The following is a 23,137-nucleotide window of genomic DNA, read 5'->3' on the forward strand; positions in this document are numbered from 1 at the left end:
AGATGAGGAGTCAGACCAAGTTTCGTATGCATAAAAATTTCAGGTGGGCCCCACCAAGTGCTTTTATATGTTTTAGGCATTTCTTCACATGATTTTAGATGGTATGGCCCACCTAAGTTTCGTATACGACTGATTTTTAGGATATCCCATAATTTAAAGGGGGCCCATCAAATGCACGGTGTTGATGTTTGACACATGTCATGGTGGGGCCCACACAGCTTGACCTTTGTGTTTAATCCATGTCGTCTCCATGAGGTCAAGCTGTGTGGGCCCCACCATGACATGTGTCAAACATCAACACCATGCATTTAATGGGTCCCCTCTAAATTATGGGATATCCTAAAAATCAGCCGTATATGGAACTCCGGTGGGCCATACCATCTAAAATCATGTGAAGAAATGCCTAAAACATATAAAAGCACTTGGTGGGGCCCACCTGAAATTTGGATGCGTCTGAAACTTGGTATGACCCCTCATCCAAGTGGCACACACATAATGGATGGGCTGGATTTGTGGACCACAGCTCGGTGGGCCCAAAAAATAATTATGAATGTTTTAATGGAGGGTAACCCCTCTCAACTTTTGTATGTGGTGTGGCTCACAAAAGTCATAGATTGATTTGATTTTTAATCCCTGGGCCCACCATGGGATGCTGCATCTGACTGATGGGGTAGATGTTTGACACGCATCATGACGGGGCCCACAGAGCCATACCAGACCCCGACCTAATTTTGGGTGCACTCAAAAATAGAGCTGCGCCCAAAAAACTCCCAAATCCCAAACCCTACGAAGGACCCACCTAATCGGTGCTCGGTCTCAGACCTCAAACCCTCTCTCCCCAAACTATAATCTCTCATTCTCCCTCTGGCTGCGCCCCAAACCCGCAAACCTTTATCTCTCGTTCTCCCTCTGGTTGCGCCCTAAAGCCCCAAACGCTCTCTCTCTCTCTCTCATAGATCTCTCGATCCCTCTCCTTCATTTCTCCATATCTCTTGATCTTCGTCCAGTTCGATCTGCCCTTTGATTCAGCTCATCATCATATCCGATCTAAACCGTCAAGTTCTTGATGATTCACAATGGACTCAGTCATGAATACCTTCTCCTCAAGAACTCAGTTGAGGTAAGAATTAGTTTCTTGATGTTTTTGCTTTGAATGGTTTACAGTTTGTTACAGACGTATGTTTCTTAGGAGGGTTTTTTTCCTTCTGTTAAGCTACTTGATTCTCTTACAAGCCTGTAGCTCTTTATTTATATATTTTTATTTTTATTTTTTAAGTTGCTTCAATGATGCTGAGGATGAAGGAGGTGGTGTTCTGGGGACAACATGCGAGAATGGAACAAGTCTTGAGCTTGTAAGCGTTCTAGAGGCATCTCCTGCTCACTTGGAAATCACATGATCAACCTTTGGGGAGGTGAAAATTTCTCTGACTTGAAACTTTGCCATTGATCGGTCAGATTTTCGTATGACAAATCTAGATGCAGTTTAAAAACTGGTCAAGGATAAATGTCTCAGAGCGTACAAATCTGTTAAGCCCACCTTTTCAGTCATGAAAGTGATGAAAGAATTGTGCTAATGCTTTTTAGAACTGGGTACTAATTCTTCTAATGATAAACATGAAAAACATGTAAATATCACTGTAACCATTGATTTCTTGAAAACATCTAATGTGCAAAAGGTTTTGGGTGCTAAATGCGATCCCCTACAAGGAGATTTCAACATTCCATCAAGTTCCTCAAATGGTTCAGCCAAATCTCATGGCTCTGCTGAGTTGTTACACTAAGTTCCAAGGCTTCTTCTACCTTTGAATGGTCTGGATGGTTTTTGCCACTGCAAGCAACCTAACCGGAATACTTCCAGGAGTTTTGATAATGAAAGGTGAAGAAGAAAAAGGATTTGAAAGGTACAAAACCTCCAAAGCCAAACTCAAACAGCTTGCTGGCTATTCAGCAATGCCAAGTCCCCTTGGATGATGCAAGGCCACTGCATGATGTCTACCCAAATGCTTATGTTAATTTCTCACACCATCATATTTTCAAAAGCTGAAAGAACAAATAGTAGAATTTTGAGTTCTAATAGTTACCCTTTAAATTTTGAAAATACATTTATAAATTATCTTCTTCTATTCCTAAAGCTCAGTTTTCTCCTTTTGGTTTATTGGTTCTTAGCATATGATATGTATTGCATATGACATGTGTTTTTGACATCATCTCCAACAACTTCCTCATCTCAAAGCTAGTTTCTATGTATTGTAAATTCGGTCATATTAATCACACCTACAAGGTGTTTGACAAAACTCCCCACAGAAATATCTTCTCTTTCGATGCATGACCATTGCCTATTCTCCACATGCTAATATCAGGAGATGTAGTGGGGTTAATTTAGAAACTTATATTCTCTTGATATTGCCTATTATCCATTGATTTCCGTTTGGACTATGTCATCAAAACATTATGCCTTTTTATCATGCAAGCTTCTCTATATTATCTATCTGCCAAATCTGTCTTGATGAATACTTCCCCATATTCGAACTATGTTGTTTTAGTTTTACCTTGTTGATACTCCAACATCAGTAATTACTATAATGCTTATTTTTTATTTGGCTCTTTTTCAGGTCCATGAATTCATGGACGGTCATGAAGCATCATTGTATTCAAATGATCTTATTTTGCCATTCAGGTTGCTGCTGTGTTCTGTAAATCCCTGAGGCTTACACATGAGGGTTGCATAAAGTTTGCATCTGGGAAAATAACCAACTTGATGACAACGGATGCTGAAGCACTACAGGCATGTTCTCTTCTTGCTGCTAAAATGATGAAGATAGGCTTTGTTGCCATTAAAATCTGTCCTTGATTGATTTGAATTAGTGGATCTGATCTGATATGTTATTCTGTGCATGCTTGTTATATACAATATCGTCAAAATCTTTATCATATCGCAAATTGTAATAGGTGTTGAATCATATCAAATCGCAAATCGTATTGTAAATCTTAAGTTTTTTGGTGGGAAGATTTTGAACATGGGTTTCACTTTTGTTATTGTAGTATCTTGGTGGAAGATTTTGACGGCTTTTGCATAAGAAATATTAGCTTTCTACATTTTAATCTAGTATTATGGGACAACATCTGATATATCGGCAGACTCTTTCTTAACAAAACTGCCCCCATCAGTAATTTTTAAAATCTGCATGCAAACTGTGTTCCTTATGTTGGTCAGTTGCATTTTTGTTCTAGTAACTGCATGCCTATTGTTTAAAAAGGTGCATGCAATAGTTGATGTCATCAAAAGCATCTTCCCTAGTGATTATCATCTTCTATTCGGTATGCATTTTCTTCCTTTTCTTCTTCTTTAATCTGTTGTACAATGAAGTCAATGCCATCATCTTCTATTCTTCTTTGTTTCTTTTTTCTTTTTACTTTTTGGTTGGAGATACTATATACACACAATGTTTCTTTTTTCTTTTTACTTTTTCTATGAGGCCCCATTCATCACAATGAACAATTTGAATTATGAAAATGAAAATTTTAAGACATGGTGAGAAAAATAAGCAATTATTAATGGCCCCTAGTGAAACTTCAAATCACCTACTTACCAGTGCAAGGGGTTGATTTAAAAGCATCCAACAGGTGTGCCCAACTATACGAATGTTCTTTTTTACCTTTTTACCGGATCCCAATTTAAAATTGAAGAAATTATAGTAAAGGTGCATATTGTAATAGAGAGAGAGAGAGAAGAAGAAGAAGAAGAAGAAAGGTGCCCATGATTTCAATGATGGACACCCATTTTTGTAGTCGGATTTATTGGCTTTTTAGTTTTTATACTTTTGAAAGGCTTTTATTTTGGGAAGGTGTAAAAAGGTTGGGTTTTACTTCAGATGAAAAGACAGCTACCAAGGAAGATAGGGATCATGGGTTTTTTGGAGAAAAATAATTAAGGGACATTTTGTGAATAGAACGGTACAATTTGAAGAAAAGTTGGTATCATTTTTGCAGATTTTAAGGGTCAACAGGGAAAAAAAGAAGTTAATAGGATAAAGAGCATTTTGTAAGGGGAATGACCATTCCAAAGTGTTTTGTGAATGGAAGATGCAATTTAAAAACAATTTAGAAAATTTAAAGCATTTTTGTTAATAGAAAAAAATAAAATAAAAGGATGATTTCTATAAAAAAACAAAAATCCAACCTAAAGGTGTAGGTGTCACTTTAGGGGGAGTTAACAAGATAAGTTTATATTTTTCTTTTTGGTAGCATTTGAGTATCTAATTACCTGCTTGCCTTCTTTTCTTTTCTTTTTTCTTTCTTTCTTTTAATTGTAATTCTCTTTGACTGTTTTAGATCAATAAGGGGCGTCCTCATATTCAAGGAATGGTTTCAACATGACAATGATGGTAAGCTTAACTCTAAATATACATATATATATATATATATATATATATATATATATAAATATATATGTATATATAATAATAATAATAATAATAATAATAATTATTATTATTATTATTATTATTATTATTATTATTATCTTGCAGCCTATGATCTATGGTAGCCTCATTGTGCCCTCTCCTGCTTCTCATTCTTTTGCACTTGCTAACATTTTAAAATAGACTCTTCCTCACTTCGGAATCCCTCCTGCTTTCCCTTCATGCTTTGCAAAGTTTTCAATTTATCTTTCTGATTTACTACATAAGCATGGACATTTTGGTTCACTATTTGCTTCCCATTTCATATACTGTGCAATAGTTAACTACAAGTCATTAGATTTTCCTAGATTTGGGGGGTTCCTGCATAATGGCAGTTTGGTAATTTTGGAGTCCTTCTTGGTTAGGGTTTGGGCTGAAAGTACGAGTGTTGGAGCTGACGCTTTCGGAGTTTGAACTCATTCTTTTGAAAAATAGAAAAATGAGAATATTAGTAAATATGTATTTTCTTATTAAGAAGAAAATGAAAGATGGATTGAAAAAACATAAAAGAGTTTTTTTTTCATCTTTTTCTTCTTTTTTGCTTCAAGAGAGAGAGAAGGAGAGGTGAGGTGGGAAAATTGAGGGAGATAGTGGGGGAATGAAGTGGCCGTGTGAGATTTGAAAATAGCGAGTGTAGTTTGGTTTGAAAATGACGTTTTGCATGCGTGGCATGCATTTTTTTAAGATAGTAATTTGATTTTACTAAAGACAATTGAATTACATAGGTAAGTGTTTAATGCAGGGAACTTCTCTGGAAATGTTTTTCTGATAACTAACCTGATGAGAGTAATTTGTGGTTTAGTTCTTGGACCAATCTCTTTATCATATTCAAAGAAATCCACATTTTTCTTCGTATTTCTTACATGGTTCTCTGTCCCATTTTTGTTTGACTTGAAAGTAAAGGTGATGCATCTTCTTATTTATTCAATCATGGAATGCAGGATGTTGCCGTTAAGGTTCTTACAGATCAGGACTTTCATGAGGATCAACTGAAGGACTTTCTAAGGGAGGTATGCATTTGAAACATTGCTAATAATGTTCTTTGAACCTATACCCATTTATGTATCCGGATGTGCGTCGGAGCTATCTGGATGTTGAGCGGGGGTCCTTGGAAGGTGGGAACCACTGTTATGACCATTGGAGGGGCCTGGCCATTTGGATAGGCCATGTTTATGTACTTGGTCGAAATTAATGGAGCAGACCCGGATGTGCATTGGAGCTATCCGGATGTTGAGCGGGGGTCCCTGGAAGGTGGGAACTGCTATTATGACCATGATGAAACTGTACATTTCCTATGGACAATATTGGAAGGGCCTGGCCAATTGGAGCAGGCCGTGTTTATATCTGTATTTGCAGGGACCACACCCTTAACCTATAACCTAAACCTATTCTCAAATCCCAAAACCTATAGCTTATAACCTAAACCTTAACCTAAACCTATAACTTATAACATAAACCTATAACCTAAACTCAATTCCCTAAACTTTAACCTACAACCTAACCTAAACCTAAACCTATTCTCAAATCCCAAAACCTATAACCTAAACCATAACCTAAACCTATAACCTATAATCTATAACCTGAACCTATAACCTAAACTCAATTCCCTAAACCTTAACCTATAACCTAACCTGAACCTATACTTATAAACTAAACCTATTCTCAAAACCCAAAACATATAACTATAACCTAAACCTTAACTAAAAACCTATAACCTAACCTAAACCTAAACCTATAACCTTAACCTAAACCTATTCTCAATTCCCTAAACCTATAACCTAAACCTAAACTTGAAAACCCAAACATAAACTCGATCCCGAACCCGAACTCGATTTCCAAAACCTAAACCTTAACCTATTCTCAATTCCCTAAACCTAAACCTAAACCTAAACCTTAACCTAAACCTAAACTTAAACCTATAACCTATAGCCTATAACCTAAACCTAAACTTAAAACCTAAATGTATTCTCAAATCCCTAAACCGAAACCTACACCTAATCCTAATCTCAACTCCCTAACTTAAACCTAAACCTAAACTAGAAAACCCAAACCTAAACCTGATCATGAACCCGAATGTGATTTCCTAAACCTAAACCTTAACCTATTCTCAATTCCCTAAACCTATAGCTTATAACATAAACCTAAACCTATAACCTATAGCCTAAACCTAAACCTAAAACCTAAATGTATTCTCAAATCCCCAAACCTAAACCTACACCTAATCCTAATCTCAACTCCCTAACTTAAACCTAAACCTCAACTTGAAAACCCAAACCTAAACCTGATCCCGAACCCGAACTCGATTTCCTAAACCTAAACCTTAACCTATTCTCAATTCCCTAAACCTATAGCTTGTAACCTTAACCTAAACCTAAACCTAAACCTATAACCTATAACCTAAACTTAAACCTAAACCTAAATGTATTCTCAAATCCCTAAACCTAAACCTACAACTAATCCTAATCTCAACTCCCTAACCTAAACCTAAACCTAAACTTGAAAACCCAAACCTAAACCCGATCCCGAACCCGATTTCCTAAACCTAAACCTTAACCTATTCTCAATTCCCTAAACCTATAACCTAAACCTAAACCTAAACCTTAACCTAAACCTAAACCTATAACCTATAACCTAAACCTAAACCTAAAACCTAAATGTATTCTCAAATCCCTAAATCTAAACCTACACCTAATCCTAATCTCACCTCCCTAACCTAAACCTAAACCTATAATCTATAACCTAAAACCTAAAACCTAAATGTATTCTCAAATCCCTAAACCTAAACCTACACCTAATCCTAATCTCAACTCCCTAACCTAAACCTAAACCTAAACTTGAAAACCCAAACCTAAACCCAATCCCGAACCCGAACCCAATTTTCTAAACCTAAATCTTAACCTATTCTCAATTCCCTAAACCTATAGCATATAACCTAAACCTAAACCTTAACCTAAACCTAAACTTAAACCTATAACCTATAACCTAAACCTAAACCTAAAACCTAAATGTATTCTCAAATCCCTAAACCTAAACCTACACCTAATCCTAATCTCAACTCCCTAACCTAAACCTAAACCTAAAATTAAAAACCCAAACCTAAACCCAATCCCGAACCCGAACCCGATTTCCTAAACCTAAACATTAGCCTATTCTCAATTCCCTAACCTAAACCTAAACCTAAACCTAAACCTTAACCTAAACCTAAACCTAAACCTAAACCTATAACCTATAACCTAAGCCTAAACCTAAAACCTATATGTATTCTCAAATCCCTAAATCTAAACCTACACCTAATCCTAATCTCAACTCCCTAACCTAAACCTAAACCCAAACTTAAAAACCCAAACCTAAACCCGGTCCCGAACCTGAACCCGATTTGCTAAACACCTTAACCTATTCTGAATTCCCTACACCTTAACCTATAACCTAACCTAAACCTAAACCTATAACTTGCACTTATAACCTAAACCTAAGCCTAAAACCTAAACCTAAACCTAAAACCGAAATGTATTCTCAAATCCTTAAACCTAAACCTACACATAATCCTAATCTCAACTCCCTAACCTAAAATTAAACCTAAACTTGAAAACCCAAAACTAAACCCGATCCCGAACCCGAACCCGATTTCCTATACTTAAACCTTAACCTTAACTTATTCTCAATTCCCTAAAGCTATAACCTACATACTATAACCTATAACCGATAACTTAAACCTAAACCTTAACCTAAACCTATAACCTAAACCTAAACCTAAACCTAAACCAAAACCTATAACCTAAACCTTAACCTATATAACCTAAACTTATAACCTATAACCTAACCTTAACCTAAACCTAAAACCTAAACCTAAACCTAAACCTAAACCAACACCTTAACCTTAACCTAAAACCTAAATGTATCCTTAAATCCCTAAACCTGTACCTACACCTAATCCTAATCTCAACTCCCTAACCTAAACCTAAACCTAAACTTGAAAACCCAAACCTAAACCCGATCCCGAACCCGAACCCGATTGCTATAATAATGTAGCCCAATCACATGGCAACAAACAAGAATGTATCCCTTTTAACACATGCCCCTTTTTACAAAGCTTTAATTTTTGTTGTTGTTTCTATTAACTTGAATTGAAACACTTTGTTGCATTATTTGCTTGCATTAGTTTTATTTTAGTGATTCATTTTATTTTAAAAAAGTGCCCACTTTTTTGGAAGAAGTTTCTGCAATTCTTCATGATTCTGAATTATAATGTTTTGTTGGTTGAATATTTTTTTATTTGATGAAAGACACTAAAAGAAAATTGTTGCTGATTTTTTTCCTTTTTTTAAATATTTATGATGTTAAACTTATATGTATTTTATGCGTGGATGAATGTAATGTGGATATAAGATTGTTTGTGTTTAGATGGATGTAGTTTATGTTTGGATGAATGTAGTTTATGTTTGGATGGATTTACGTAGTTCGGGTTTAGATGGATGTGAATGTGAATATGATGGATATGTTATATAACAGGTGTAATGAAATATATTGTAACAGGTGTATATTGACCGTCTTAAATTTGAAAATGTCCTTCAAAGACTCATAAGAGACGGTCCATAACAGTCCTTTTTAAGGACGGTCTATGACCGTCCTTTTAAAGGACGATCCATGGCCATCCTCTGAAGGCTCATAAGAGATGGTCCATGGCAGTCCTTTTTAAGGACGGTCCATGGCCGTCCTTTCAAGGCTCATAAGAGACGGTCCATGGCAGTCCTTTTTAAAAAGGACTGCCATGGACCGTCCTTTGAAGGCTCATGAGAGACGGTCCATGGCAGTCCTTTTTAAGGACGGTCCATGACCATCCTTTTTAGGGACGGCCCATGGCCGTCCTTTGACGGCCCATAAGAGATGGTCCATAGCAGTCCTTTTTAAGGATGGTCCATGACCGTCCTTTTTAAGGATGGTCCATGGATGTCCTTTTTTCATCAATAAGAATGACGATTTTCAACCGTCCTTTAAGTAATACGACATGTAAAAATATGACGGCCCATGTAACGGTCCATGACCGTCCTTTTTGGTCATTTGAGACGGTTTTAGACTGCCATTTTTTTACTGTTTTGGCGTAGTGGAAGCTCGCCCAGGCCCTTAGGCCCCGCCCACATCAGTATCCACCCACATGTGCCTGCCCACGTGTGGAACAATGACGGAGCGTCACAATATCCCACACCGAGGGTAGAGCCGAGTCTAAGTACAATAAGTGGGCTTCCTTACCCTCTCTATCGCGCAATAAACTAGATTTCCCTATGGAGCCCAAAATATACACAAGGTGGGCTCCAAGGTGTGGGTAATTCTATAAGGCATGGTGTAAGGCACCATCATCAATGGGGACCCAATGATTTGGGATAGACTAAGAAGGTAAGATGGTCATGGGCTTAACAACGGGCCCTAGGGAGATGAACAACAGGGACATTTAACCACTGTTTACAATGTGGACACTTAACCACCATTACTCCCAAGGTGTGGCCCATTTGGAACCCAGAATCTAACTACAATGGGGCCCACGGCCCTTATACTATCACAATGGGCCTCATACAATCACAACGGGCCTCATATAATCTCAATGGGCCACATACAATCTCAATGGGCCTCATACAATCATAATGGGCCTTATACAATCACAATGGGCCTTACACAAGGGTCTCATACATCATAATGGGCCTCACCATATGGATCTCGAATATCACAATGGGCCTCATCATATGGGCCTCATATACATCAAGTGGGTCGCATCGCATGGGCCTGATATACATCACAATGGGCCGCATCACATGGGCCTGATATACATCATAATGGGCCTAATCTCATAGGCCTCTCATACATCACAATGGGCCTCATATACATCACCATGGGTCGCATCACATGGGCTTCATATACATCAGGTGGGTCCTGTACGTGGCAGATGGGTCCCATTGAGTGGACAACATGGATATGAAACACATACATCATGGTGTATCCCACCGTCCCTGCTTGGACGGTGCAGATGAAACACATATAGCAGGGTGGGTCCCACCATCCCAGCTGGATGGTGGCCAGTGTGGATCAAAACATACATCAGGGTAAGGCCCACCGTCCTAACTGGATGGTGCGGATAGCACACACATCTGGTGGTTCTCACCATCCCAGCTGGACGATGAGGATATGACACATAAATCGCGGTGGATCCCACCGTCCCTGATGGACGGTGAGGATACAACAAATCCATCAAGGTTGGGTCCCACGAGAGTGGCCTACCAGAGATTTGAATCTGCCACATTCTTGGACGGTGTGGATAAATCACGAACGTCCAAGTGGGTCCATGTGGTGGATGGTGTGAATGAAACACATACACCATGTGGACCTCACGTCCAAGCAATGGACGGTGGTGTGCTCCACCTGATATTTGAATCTATCTCATTCCCAGGCCCATGGCCTGGGAGTTAGATGGACGATGTGGATAAATCACACGTGCACCAAAGCTCCACCGTCCCACCTGCTGGACGGTGGAGGTTACAACACATCAGTCATGGGTGGGGTCCACATCATGCACGGACGGCGTGGATGAAACATACATCAGGGTGGGTCCACGTGTATGTGGCCCACCATTTGAAAGAAGCTGATATTTGAATTCTCCCTTCGTCCAGATGGACGAACGGTGTGGATAGACCACAACATCAAGGTGGGGTTCACGTCTAGCTGGATCGAACGGTTGGATATAACACATACCTCATGATCAGACCCACAAAACTTGTTGACATCAATACAACAACTATATAGGTGCGGTCCCTAGCAAATGGACGGTTTAGATATAACACGTACCTCATGTGGGATGTCCCACCGTCCTGCTGGATGGTGGACAGAGTGGATCAAAACATACATTAAGGTGGATCCCACCATCCAATAGCTGGATGGTGGAGATACCACACATATATCAAATGGGTGGGGTCCACGTGCTGGATGTAGCACGTCATCAAGGTGGGCGTCACGTCCAGTGGGCCACATGTGCTACTGTGTAGCATGAATGAAATACATATATCATGGTGTGGCCCGTCTGACGGACGGCCTGGATCATACATCACAGTGGGGTCCACAACACATGAGAGAGAGAGAGAGAGACGTGTAGCGGAGGAGCTCCACCACTATGAGCTCCTCTAGCAATTACAATGCATACATCAAGATGGGCCCCAAAAATCATGTGGACCCTAAATAAAAATCAAGATCTAGCACTATGAACACCCACTGTTTACTAATCTTCTAGGCTCATTGGAATGCTAAGCTTCTTGGCTTTGATTTTGATGGAGGATGATGAAGATTGAAAGGCTAGGATGAGAGATGAGGGGGTAGGAAGTGGGCCACACTTGGCTATTCTCTCCTTAGAGCTTTTCTCTCATGGAAGCTTGGGAAAATGGGAGAGAATGAGAGAGGAGAGGGCATTGTAAGAGGGTTAGGATGAAAGGAATGGGTGTGTGTAAGGAAGGGATGGGCTTGGTTGACTTTGGAAATGGGAGAGAGATGGGTGCCATGCTTTGTTGGTAAGAGAGAAATGGGTTGTACTTGACTTGTGATTGATTGATTGATGTGATGGATGACAGAAATTCTTTTCTCAGGATTTGCAACACGTGACATTTTCCTCAAAATAAACGTGGGCCCACAACTCCTGGCCTAGGTATCGCATCGGTGCGCAGTCGACATTGGAACCGCGACGATGGCTTGGTCGCAAGGGTACAAGTTTTGAGTCGAGTCGACTCGGGTTGACAGGGTGTGACTTAGGATTGCAAGTAAATGCCAATTATAGGTCGAGGGTTGCTGGAATTCGATAGGGAGGATCGCGGAAGTCTAAGGAATGGTACAAACTAGGATACGGGCCTTACAATTGAAGCATTTGATTGTTGGGGCATCAATTTCATGGGACCATTCCCCCAATCCTTTGAAAATTTATACATTCTGCTAGCAGTAGACTATGTCACTAAATGGGTTGAAGCGATTCCATGCTGGAACAATGACCATCAAACGGTCATTAAGTTTTTAAAAGAGAACATTCTTTCCTAGTTCGGAACGCCTTGAGCCATCATTAGTGATGGGGGCTCACATTTTTGTAGCAGGCCATTCGAAACTTAATGAAGAAATATGACATCTCTCACAAGGTGAGCACTCCATATCACCCATAAATAAGTGGGCAAGCTGAGATTTCCAATAGGAAAATCAAACACATTTTGGAGAAAATGGTTAACCCTGATCGAAAGGATTAGTCAATCCGATTGACCGATGCTTTATGGGCTTACCGTACTGCATTTAAAACCCCTATTGTAAAGTCTCTCTTTAGACTTGTCTATGGGAAGGCTTGCCACTTACCTGTGAAGTTGGAACATAGGGCCTACTCAACGATTAAAAATCTAAACTTCAATTTAGATAACGCCGGCTCACTACACAAACTTCAGTTGAATGAACTCGAAGAAATCCGGAATGATGCGTACAAGAACTTAAGAATTTACAAGGATAGGATAAAGGTGTTTCATGACCAATACATTCTTCGTAAATCATTCACACTAGGTCAAAAAGTCCTCTTGTATAATTCTCAGTTACATCTCTTTCCAAGCAAACTCCGATCTCGTTGGACCGACCCCTTCACTATTACCAATGTTTATCCTCATGGGGCCGTCGAGATAAGGAATCCGAACAGTGACAATGCTTTTAAAGTAAATGGACATCGGTTGAAACCATTTTTTGAGAAATTTGATTTAGATGACATGTCCATACCTCTGATTGATCCTGTTTACCAGGATTGACGTCCTAGTCTGACAGAGGTATAGTTAGGTTTATTGCTTTCATAGAATTTAGGACTAGGATAGTTTTCTTTTGCTGTTTTAGGATAGTTTTCTTTCTGTTTATTTAGAATAGTTTACTTTTTGGTTATTTAATTCTTGTGCTAACTCACCTTCACGCTGAGATCCTTTGGAAAAGCTTTAAAATTCCTTCATCAGGTACTATCTTTCCATCACTTTTCCTTCAATCACTTTTTCTTTAAAATAAGCAAATCATGCTTATTTCTTTTACATTGAGGACAATGTAGATTTTAGGTTGGGATGGGAGATTAGGTAAACTAATCAGTGTTTTCTTAGTTTTGAGCAAAATTTACAAATTTTGAAGTTTTTTGGAAAAATTTTAATGTTTGTCTGTTTGGAAAGCGATAAGTTGTGTATTTAAGACTGCTTTGAGTATGAAGATAAGATAGGAAGTGAATTTTGAATTATTGGAGTTTGATCAACCAAGTAGCCTATCACTTATGGTCCTTACACTCAAGTGATTAACAGGAAGTTTGAATATTATGTTAATCTAAATCTCAAGATATGTTCAAATTGTTTTTTGTGAATAGTACTAGATTTTCTGATTGTTAGTATGGTGATCATTGAAAGATATTGAGAACTGAATTTGGAGAATTTTATCCTCCTTAAAAGAAGAAAAGGGCCAGTTTAAAAACCAGGAGATCGACAAAAAGGTCATGTATGGTGAAAAGACTGGAAAAGTATGCAAAAATAATGCAAGGTGATCAATAAAAGAATGAATAAAAATTGGCCATCAATATAAAATAAAAAACTAGAAAAAGAAGGACAAGGGGATAAGTTCAAAATCAGTACTTAAGTTTTCAGCCAATCTTAAAGTGATAAGCATGGCTAACATTATGAAAAAATAATATTTTCACTAAGCACGTTGAAAAACTTGATATGCGAAGTATGTTCTGACTTAATGGATAAAAAACTTATTTGATTGATTGCTTATGTGATTTGGCTCCAGGGGTTTCAAAATCTTAGTTTCTCATCTTAAGTCTACTCATTCATACTTGATTACACAAAAGATTGTTTTCTGAAAAAGTTTTGAACATTGTGCATTAAAGTTCATTTTTTGCATACTTTGCTCGGGACTAGCAAAATTGTAACGTCCCAGATTTTTGCCAACTTATAGTTAAATGTCTTTAGGTAATGGGTCTATCATAACACCTTATTTACTTCTCAGAACTTAATCCCAAAGTCACAAATCCCCTTCTCAACCCATTTCCTTCAAAATCTCACCTTTCACACCTTATTCTTTAAAATTTTCTAAGTACTTTTATAATAGACACAAATCCTAAAGTTTAGATGATGAAGAATAATACTTAAACTAAAATTTACTATAAATAGTAAATATATAAATAAAATGGGTTTTTGACCATTAAATTTATGGAATCTTATAAAATAAATAGGTTATTTGGATAGATCAGCTTTTCCTACCCCAAATTCATATATGGCACGTCGTGTAACTCATTTCAGATTGAAAGATATGTCTATTTGAAATATTAGGTAGTGAAACCACCACCAGACAGGACAGCAGACCGCGATGCCATCGCGCTGACTGCAAGGCATCGCCGGTCTACCAAAAATTCGGTGCACCCTCGCTGCAGTTTTTGACTGACTTCTAAAAGTCAAATCTCTCTCGTTATAACTCCGATTTAGATGATTCAAAAGGAAAATTGAAGCTTGATAAGTCTAGTTTCATATAAAAATAAGTAAAAAATATAATAAAATCTAGGTTGATGTGACAACTATCCAAAAATTATTAGTTCGGACAGCTGATACTTATAGAATTTTTAGAATTTTTCTACAATATGAAATCTAGTGAAATTTGGTAAGATAGAGTAGACTTGATGATGAATTATTAGAAAAATAATTAAAATAATATACTAACTAAAAGTGCCAAAAGGGGGCATAGAACTACCCTAGGACCTTATTCTGTCGTAATTAGGGTGAAATTTAGTTAAGTACTAAACTAAACAATCAATGGATTTGGCTTGAACCACTTTCTATACACTACAAGACCCAAAATTATTAAAATCACTAACCCAATATTACTTAAAAACCTGAGAGCAATCTAAAAATTCAGTTGCTCTTGGGAGCACATTGAAACTCCATATCGGACCTGGACCGTACGTCAAAAGTCTGATTACCGTGAAACTATAAGGTTATGACCGCGTTATTAGGCTGACAAGCATCATGGGAATCGATTTCACATAGTATCCAAAAATGTACAACTTGAGCCTGGAGCGAAGTGTGTGAGAAATGCGAATATCTGTAGAAAATGAACTCAAACTTAAGTGAATTGGGCCGTTCATTTGCAGGACAAATTTAAAGTGTCGGACCGTCAGATTCTGACCCAACTACATCTTAGGATTAGGGAAATTTCCCTACACATGTCAGTATACTTGTGGCCCTAATCGAGTGTCGATGACCGTTGAACTAAAACGGGTCCTTCACGATCGATCCACTAATCCGATCAGACTGAAATCTTAACCTGGTGTGGATCCAGTGTCAGGGAACTTTTTTCAGATTGTATGCGAGCAGTGGACCTCCAGATGAACTTCGTTGGCCCAAAATAGACGCCCTTTGGCTATAACCTAAGTATACCATGGCCCTGTGGCCATTTAAATCGCTTTTGAGACTATATAAGGACCTTAAACCACCCCTTCTCTCCCTCATACGAACTTCTTAAAAACGCTACAAGAGAGAGAGAGAAAAGGAGAGAAAAGTGGGAGGAAGGAAGAAGGATTCTTGGAGATAGTTGCTGGGATCTTTTCCCACAACTCCTTATGCCGATTCACCTCTCTACTACGCTACTCAACCTATTTCAATTCTGATTTAGGTAAGAAATCCTAACCCTAATTTCATTTTAGAATTCAAATAGAGTAATCGATATAATAGCAAACCTGTTTCGTGATTCAGGTAGCCATTGTTCTGTATACGGAAGCGTAGGATTCAAACTGAGTTCGAAACGAGTTAACCGATAAAAGGTGCGGATTATAAATGTTTAGGTTATGGTTTTCAAGGCTTTCAATGTCAGATAATGATTTATATCGGACTTTATTGCTACCATATGACCTTAGTTACGATGTATTCGATAATTTATACATGTGTGTGAACTATGTGAATATATGATGCATTCCATGTGTTTGTTGAAATGTTCGAATGAATATGAAATCATGATTTGTGCTTGCCCTGACTATTAAGCTAGAATTCATGTTTGTTGTGTGTATGACAATCTCCTTGTGAAAGGATTTGCCACAATATATGCTGTAACTAATTTAGTCTATGTATGTAGTAATGTGTAGCCTAAGTGTTTGATAAAATGTTTGAATGAGTGTGAAATCCTGATTTGTGCTTGTCATGATTTCTAATCTAAGATCTATGTATGTTATATGTGTTATAACCGATGTTGTGTAATGAATTGCTATAATGCATGTCATAATTAATTTAATTTATGTAATTAGTAAGCTATAGTTTAAGTGTTTGATAAAATTTCTGAATGAGAAGTTATTGATGAATTGCATTTATTAAGAGCATTGAGATGGGATTCTCATTTACCTTATCTACATGTAAAATTTCCTTCATGTAATCTTAATTTCAACTATACAATTTACGGATGAATTGAAATGTTCGGTAGCATGTTCAATATGTTGATAAAATGCTCAAATGAGCGTTGTACTTGGATTGTTTGTTAAATGCCTATATGATTATCACATGTCTCCATATGCTGCATTTGAGTATGATTGGGAGTACTACGTAGTCCAGGCAATCGGTAATAATTCCTGTTTGAGTGGCCGAATTAGTCTCGCCACATTTGATGCATTCGGTGAATCCGAGTCGTATGATGATTGTCGACAGTGGTTAGGCCATGTGGAGTGCATATGCACTCCATCTCGATTAATTCAGTGTACACTCGTACCAGTCGAACTTGTCTAATAAACCGATCGGCCTATTATGTGTTTACCATGTATGGACGCTGCTACTTGAATCTAAGGTACCACTTACCAATGTAAAGCCCGTTCAACCATGATACCACGATCTGCTAAGACTCATGAGCTTGGCATGGTGGTATGAGACACCGTGGTCGAGCTGTCGGCATACGCTGGGGTGACGAGCCTCCCCGTAGTGACCAGTGAGCAATCCAAAATTCATGAGCCGAATACGGTGGTATGAGATACTATATTCGAGCTATTGGCCTACCCCGGCGCAGCCTAACTGTGGTCCCAGCGTGGGTTGGGGTGTACCGTCTGATCCAGACCCCCTTCAAAAATAGCACTCCAGTTGGTAGGGCATTGGTGGAGTAACCTCAAGTATATTCAATTGAACTTGCCTATCCACTGCCTTCATTAGGGGTGATGCCCTATAACTTGCCTATCTTATGCGATTAACTAGGATTGACGACCCTAGATGGATCATCGTCTGGGTAAATGATAGAAAGGGAGGTACCTTAGCTTCCCGAATCTGTTGTATGAATAAGCCTAATCAAGAACTCAACTAACACGACCATGCACCGCATTGCAAGTGCCTTTGGCGTGGAAGAGCATAGTGGGAGTAACATGTGTGACCGTGAGATGGTGTTGCTGAGGGAGTACAGGCGAGGGCATGCATCATTATAGCATATCATTCCTGTATTAACAAGAGTACTTAAGACATGAGTGTTGTACTGCTTTATCATTACTGCTTGACTGAATTGATAACATGTTAACCTTTGCTTTATAGTTCCACTGAATTAGCTACTCATTCCCACCTGAGACAGTGTTTTAAAACTCCACCCAGACTCTGGTTTAGATGCAGGTGATGGCGAAGTCTATATAGTGGAGTTGGACTTCGTAAGCGAGGAGGAAGGATTCTCCTACGTTCAACTCTCAAATGGGTCTATGTAGACCCCGTGCTGATTCGACGAGATTACAGGGACTTATGGATTAGTTAGACATTTACAATTTGATATTTTGTAAAATTTGGAACCATACATGTATATATTCAGCCGGGTAACATACTTATACTCTGGAGGTTGTGAAAAACTTATATACTTTATATATCTATCTCAGTATTCCTCTTGCTTAACTTAATTATCTCTGGAGTATGATATGCTGTTTTAGTATAATCCCACTTATGTTTAATGCACTAATATGGACAACATTTAAACATCATTATCTATATTGCATAGGTGATGCGTTGGAACTCGGGAGTTGAACTTCTGCTCGACCCTCGATTTTTAGGGCGTTACAAAAATACTAGTTGGGGATTATGTTGAGGGTCAAATATTACATATTATTCCCCATTTATTACTTGGTTTTATGAAAATGATAATTTTTAATGTTCTATTTTAATCATGTTTGTATTGCAAGGTGAATTTTAGAGCTTGTATTGAAAAGGATGCTAAAAGCATGGATTTAACGCTCACGAATCACCAAAGCTAATGATAGATCTTATGACACCAACAATAAAGAATTCAGATGCCAAAGATCTAAGAAAACTAAGTGAGGAATGAAGAGTATTGAAGACTTGAAGTGAAGAAAAGGAACCCTAAAAATCTGCATCCTTTGACTAGTCTAAGCCCATCTTCGACCAGTTGAAGGCTCCAGCTCGACTAGTCGAAGATCCCTCAACTCAAACTCCAGCGACAAAATCCTCTAAATTCTTGTCATCCTCGACCAGTTGAAGGAGACTCTCAACCAGTCGAAGGTGACCCTCGACCAGTCGAAGGTTGTCCTTGACCAGTCGAGGGTTACACAGGTTTTGCACGAACTGCGTAAATTTGAAACAGTTTCTGGATTTTTTCAAGTCAGTGCGAAAGGAGGTGATGCACAACTATAAATGGGAGTCCCCAAGGCATTCCCAAGCATCTTTTAGGGGTTGAGGAGTGGATCAAAAGCATGGAGAAGCTGTCGCCAAGAGTTTTTCTTCGTTAGTTATTTTTATGCTTTTCTTAAGAGATTTTAGTTCAATCATGTCTATGGTTGGCTAAACCTCTTAGCTAGGGATAAGAGGTGAAGCTTGTAGTGTGATGAGATATTTTCTATTACTTTGATTCATGTTTAAGTTGAACTATCTTTGATTCTAGTTTGATATTTAAGAAATACTTTCAATTTTTAATGGTTTGTTGTGACTCAAATTACAATAGATTTGCGATAGCTTTGAGTATGTTCTTTTCATGTATTGAGATTGTGAAATTAGGAAATCTTATTATTCACCATCGTCCATTGGGCATGGTTGGATGATGGGATCCTTCCTAACTTTCACAATTCTTTCATGTTGGTTGTGGGATTGGTAAATCCTGTTGTTTGCCTTGTCATGGGCATGGGTTTGTGATGGAATCACTTCTAGTTCTCACACATCTAATCCATTGAGAATTAGGTCAAAGGAAGTTCAGATTTGGTTTCACTAAGATATCTTCCAATTGGATAAGATGGGACTCTGATTCCAGTTGTGTCCTTGAATCAAGCATAGATCTCCTTGATCTCTACAAGTGAATCCTTGGAAACCCCAGTTCCCACCTTTAAATTCTTAAGTTTCTAAATTCATCATCTCACAATTGCTCTCTACTTTCCTGATTTAGGTTAGATCTTCTCCTAGTTTTGATTCTAATTACTTTCATAATGACACACAAGTTCAGTCCTTATGGATTCGACCTTAGTCTCGCCGAGATTATTACTGCATCGTGACCGTACACTTGGGATTGTGAACAGTAATGCCCCTACCACCTTTTAGCGATGCATGTTAAGTATATTTTCTGATATGGTGGGACAATATTTAGAGGTCTTCATGGACGACTTCTCTATCTTTGGTCCATCCTTCAGTGAGTGTATAGAAAATCTTAAAAATGTCCTAAAGCGATGTGAAGAGAAGAATTTGGTTTTGAAATGGAAAAAGTGTCATTTCATGGTTCCCAAGGGAATAGTGCTTGGACACATAATTTTATCCAATGGAATTGAGGTAGACAAGGCTAAAATTGATCTGATCTCTAACCTACCTCCACCTAAGAGCATATGTGATGTGCGATCCTTCTTAGGACACGCTAGATTTTATAGACAATTTATAAAGGACTTTAGCCATCTCTCTCGCCCTTTATGTAATCTCCTTCAAAAGGATATACCATTTGAGTGGAGGGAAGAATGCCATGAAGCTTTCACTAAGCTCAAGGGCATGTTGACTACCGCTCCTATCATGGAGCCACCTGACTGGAGCATCTCTTTTGAGATTATGTGCGATGTTTTTGACTATGCTATTAAAGCAGTGTTAGGCCAGGAAAAAAGAAAAGAAGACATATGTGATTCACTATAAGAGTAGAGCTCTAAATTCTACCCAAGTGAACTACTCTACTATGGAGAAGGAACTCTTAGCTGTAATGTTCGCTTTAGACAAATTTAGGTCCTACTTGATTGGATCCAAGATCATTATCTACATAGACCATGTGGCACTGAAGTACCTTCTTTCTAAGAAGGATGCCAAGCCTCACCTGATAAGATGGATCCTTCTACTATAAGAATTCGACATATAAATATGAGACAAAAAGGGAGTAGAGAGTGGCTGACCATCTCTCTCAGCAAGATCTTCCTGATTTCCTTAAGCCGATACCGATAAATGATATGTTCCCTAACGAACAATTGTTTAAACTCTCCCAATTACCTTAGTTTGCTGACATTGAGAATTATCTTACCATAGGTTTCACATCGACATATTGGACTGCGCAAGATAAGAAAAAAAAAATTCTTCGCTGAGGTATATAAGTTTTTCTGGGATGATCCTTTTCTATTTAAATATTGCCCTGACCAAATTCTAAGGAAATGCATGTCGGACAATGAACATCAGAGTGTTATCTCCTTTTGTTACTCTCAAGCCTGTGGTGGTCACTTTTTTGCTAAAAAGATCATGACCAAAATTCTGCAGTGCTACTTTTATTGGCCCATTATGTTCAAAGATACTCATAAGTTTTGTAAAGCTTGTAAGCGTTGTCAGAAATTGGGAGGATTGTCCTGTTGAAATATGATGCCTCTGAACTCTCTTCTAATTATAGAAGCATTCGATTACTGGGGCATTGATTTCATGGGGCCATTCCCCCAATCCTTTAGAAATATTTATATTTTGTTAGCAGTAGACTATGTCACTAAGTGGGTTGAAGCAATCCCGTGCTAGAACAATGATCATCCAACGGTTATTAGATTCTTAAAAGAAAATATCCTTTTCCGGTTTGGAATACCTCAGGCCATCATTAGTGATGGAGGTTTACACATTTGTAATAGGCCATTTGAGAACTTAATAAAGAAATATGACATCTCTCATAAAGTGAGCACTCCATACCACCCACAGACAAGTGGGCAAGATGAGATTTCCAATAGAGAAATCAAACAAATTATAGAAAAAATGGTTAACCCTGACTGTAAGGATTGGTCAATCTGCTTAACTAATGCTTTATGGGCTTACCGTACAGCTTACAAGACCCCCATTGGAATGTCTTCCTTTAACTTGTCTATGGGAAAGCTTGCCACTTGCTTGTGGAGATGGAGCATAGAGCCTGTTGGACTATTAAAAATTTGAACTTTAACTTGGACAATGCTGGCTCACTATGTAAACTTCAATTGAATGAGCTCGAAGAAATCCGAAATGATGCATACGAGAACTCAAGAATTTACAAGGACAAGATGAAGGTGTTCCATGATCGAAACATCCTTCGAAAATCATTCATAACTGGTAAAAAAGTCATTCTGTACAAGTCTCAATTACATCTTTTTTCGGGTAAACTTTGCTCTCGTTGGATTGGCCCTTTCACTATTACGAACGTCTATCCTCATGGGGCCATCGAGATAAAGAATCTAACAAATGGCAATATTTTCAAAGTGAACGGACATCGTCTCAAGCAATTTGTTGAGAAGTTTGATTCAGAGGATGTGTCCATACCTCTGATTGATCTTGTGTATCAGGATTGACCTCCTAGTCTGATGGAGGTGTAGTTAGGTTTATTGCTTTCATATGATTTAGGATTAGGCTAGTTTGATTTCAGTTTGTTTAGTCTTCGTACTAACCCATTTCATGTTGAGAACTTTGAAAAAGCTTCAATTCTCCTTTTTCAGGTACTACTTTCCATCACTTCTCTTTTCCTTTCATTGTCTTATGTGTATTGCATGCTTATATTTTCTACATTGGGGACAGTGTAGGTTTTAGGTTGGGGGGTTGTTGAGACTCAAATATTGCATATTTAACCCTTCAATTACATTAGTTTTCCTGACATTTAATTGATAATTTGATTTAATTATATACGTTTTTGTCATGCGAGGTAATTCAGAAGCTTATGATAAATAGCGCTTAAAAGGATGAATTTAGAGCTTAAAAGAAGATAATGAAGAATTGGAGATTTGGAAGTCATTAATGAAAAATTCACATGCCAAAGATCAAAGGAAACCAAGTGAGGAATGAAGAAAATCGAAGATTTGAAGTGAAGAAAAGGAATCCTGAAAAGGGTCATGAAAAAAGATATTCTGAAATTCCGAGGCCAGAAAAACATAGTTCTAAAATAATTCTATAATAGACTTCGATGGCATCGAAGGTGCAATCGAAGCCAGTTTGATGCAATCGAGAATTTTGGGATTTCTCAAGCCAAACTCACTGGACAGTTCTGGACCAATTTTTGATGGCATCGAAGACACTTCGATAGCATCGAAGGTGCAATCAAAGGATGTTCGATGCATCGAAGGAATAAACAGAGTTTACGTGGAGTGCATAAATTTGAGGCAGTTTGCGGATTTTTCTAACTTGTTACGAAAGTTGGAGTTTCACAACTATAAATAAGAGTCTCTAGGATGTTCTAAAGCATCTTCTAGGATTTGGAAAGGGAGA

General features: G+C 38.2%; 1 long non-coding RNA gene across 1 annotated transcript; it reads left to right on the forward strand.

The window, feature by feature from the left end:
* The first annotated feature begins 822 nt into the window (after positions 1–822).
* LOC131222280 (uncharacterized) lies at positions 823–2,786 on the forward strand. Its single transcript, XR_009159981.1, has 3 exons — positions 823–1,120; positions 1,277–1,412; positions 2,678–2,786. It is a non-coding gene; the product is annotated as an uncharacterized LOC131222280 (long non-coding RNA).
* The last annotated feature ends 20,351 nt before the right edge of the window (positions 2,787–23,137 follow it).

Source organism: Magnolia sinica, chromosome 13 (genome assembly GCF_029962835.1).
Source record: "Magnolia sinica isolate HGM2019 chromosome 13, MsV1, whole genome shotgun sequence".
NCBI classification, from domain to species: Eukaryota; Viridiplantae; Streptophyta; class Magnoliopsida; order Magnoliales; family Magnoliaceae; genus Magnolia; species Magnolia sinica.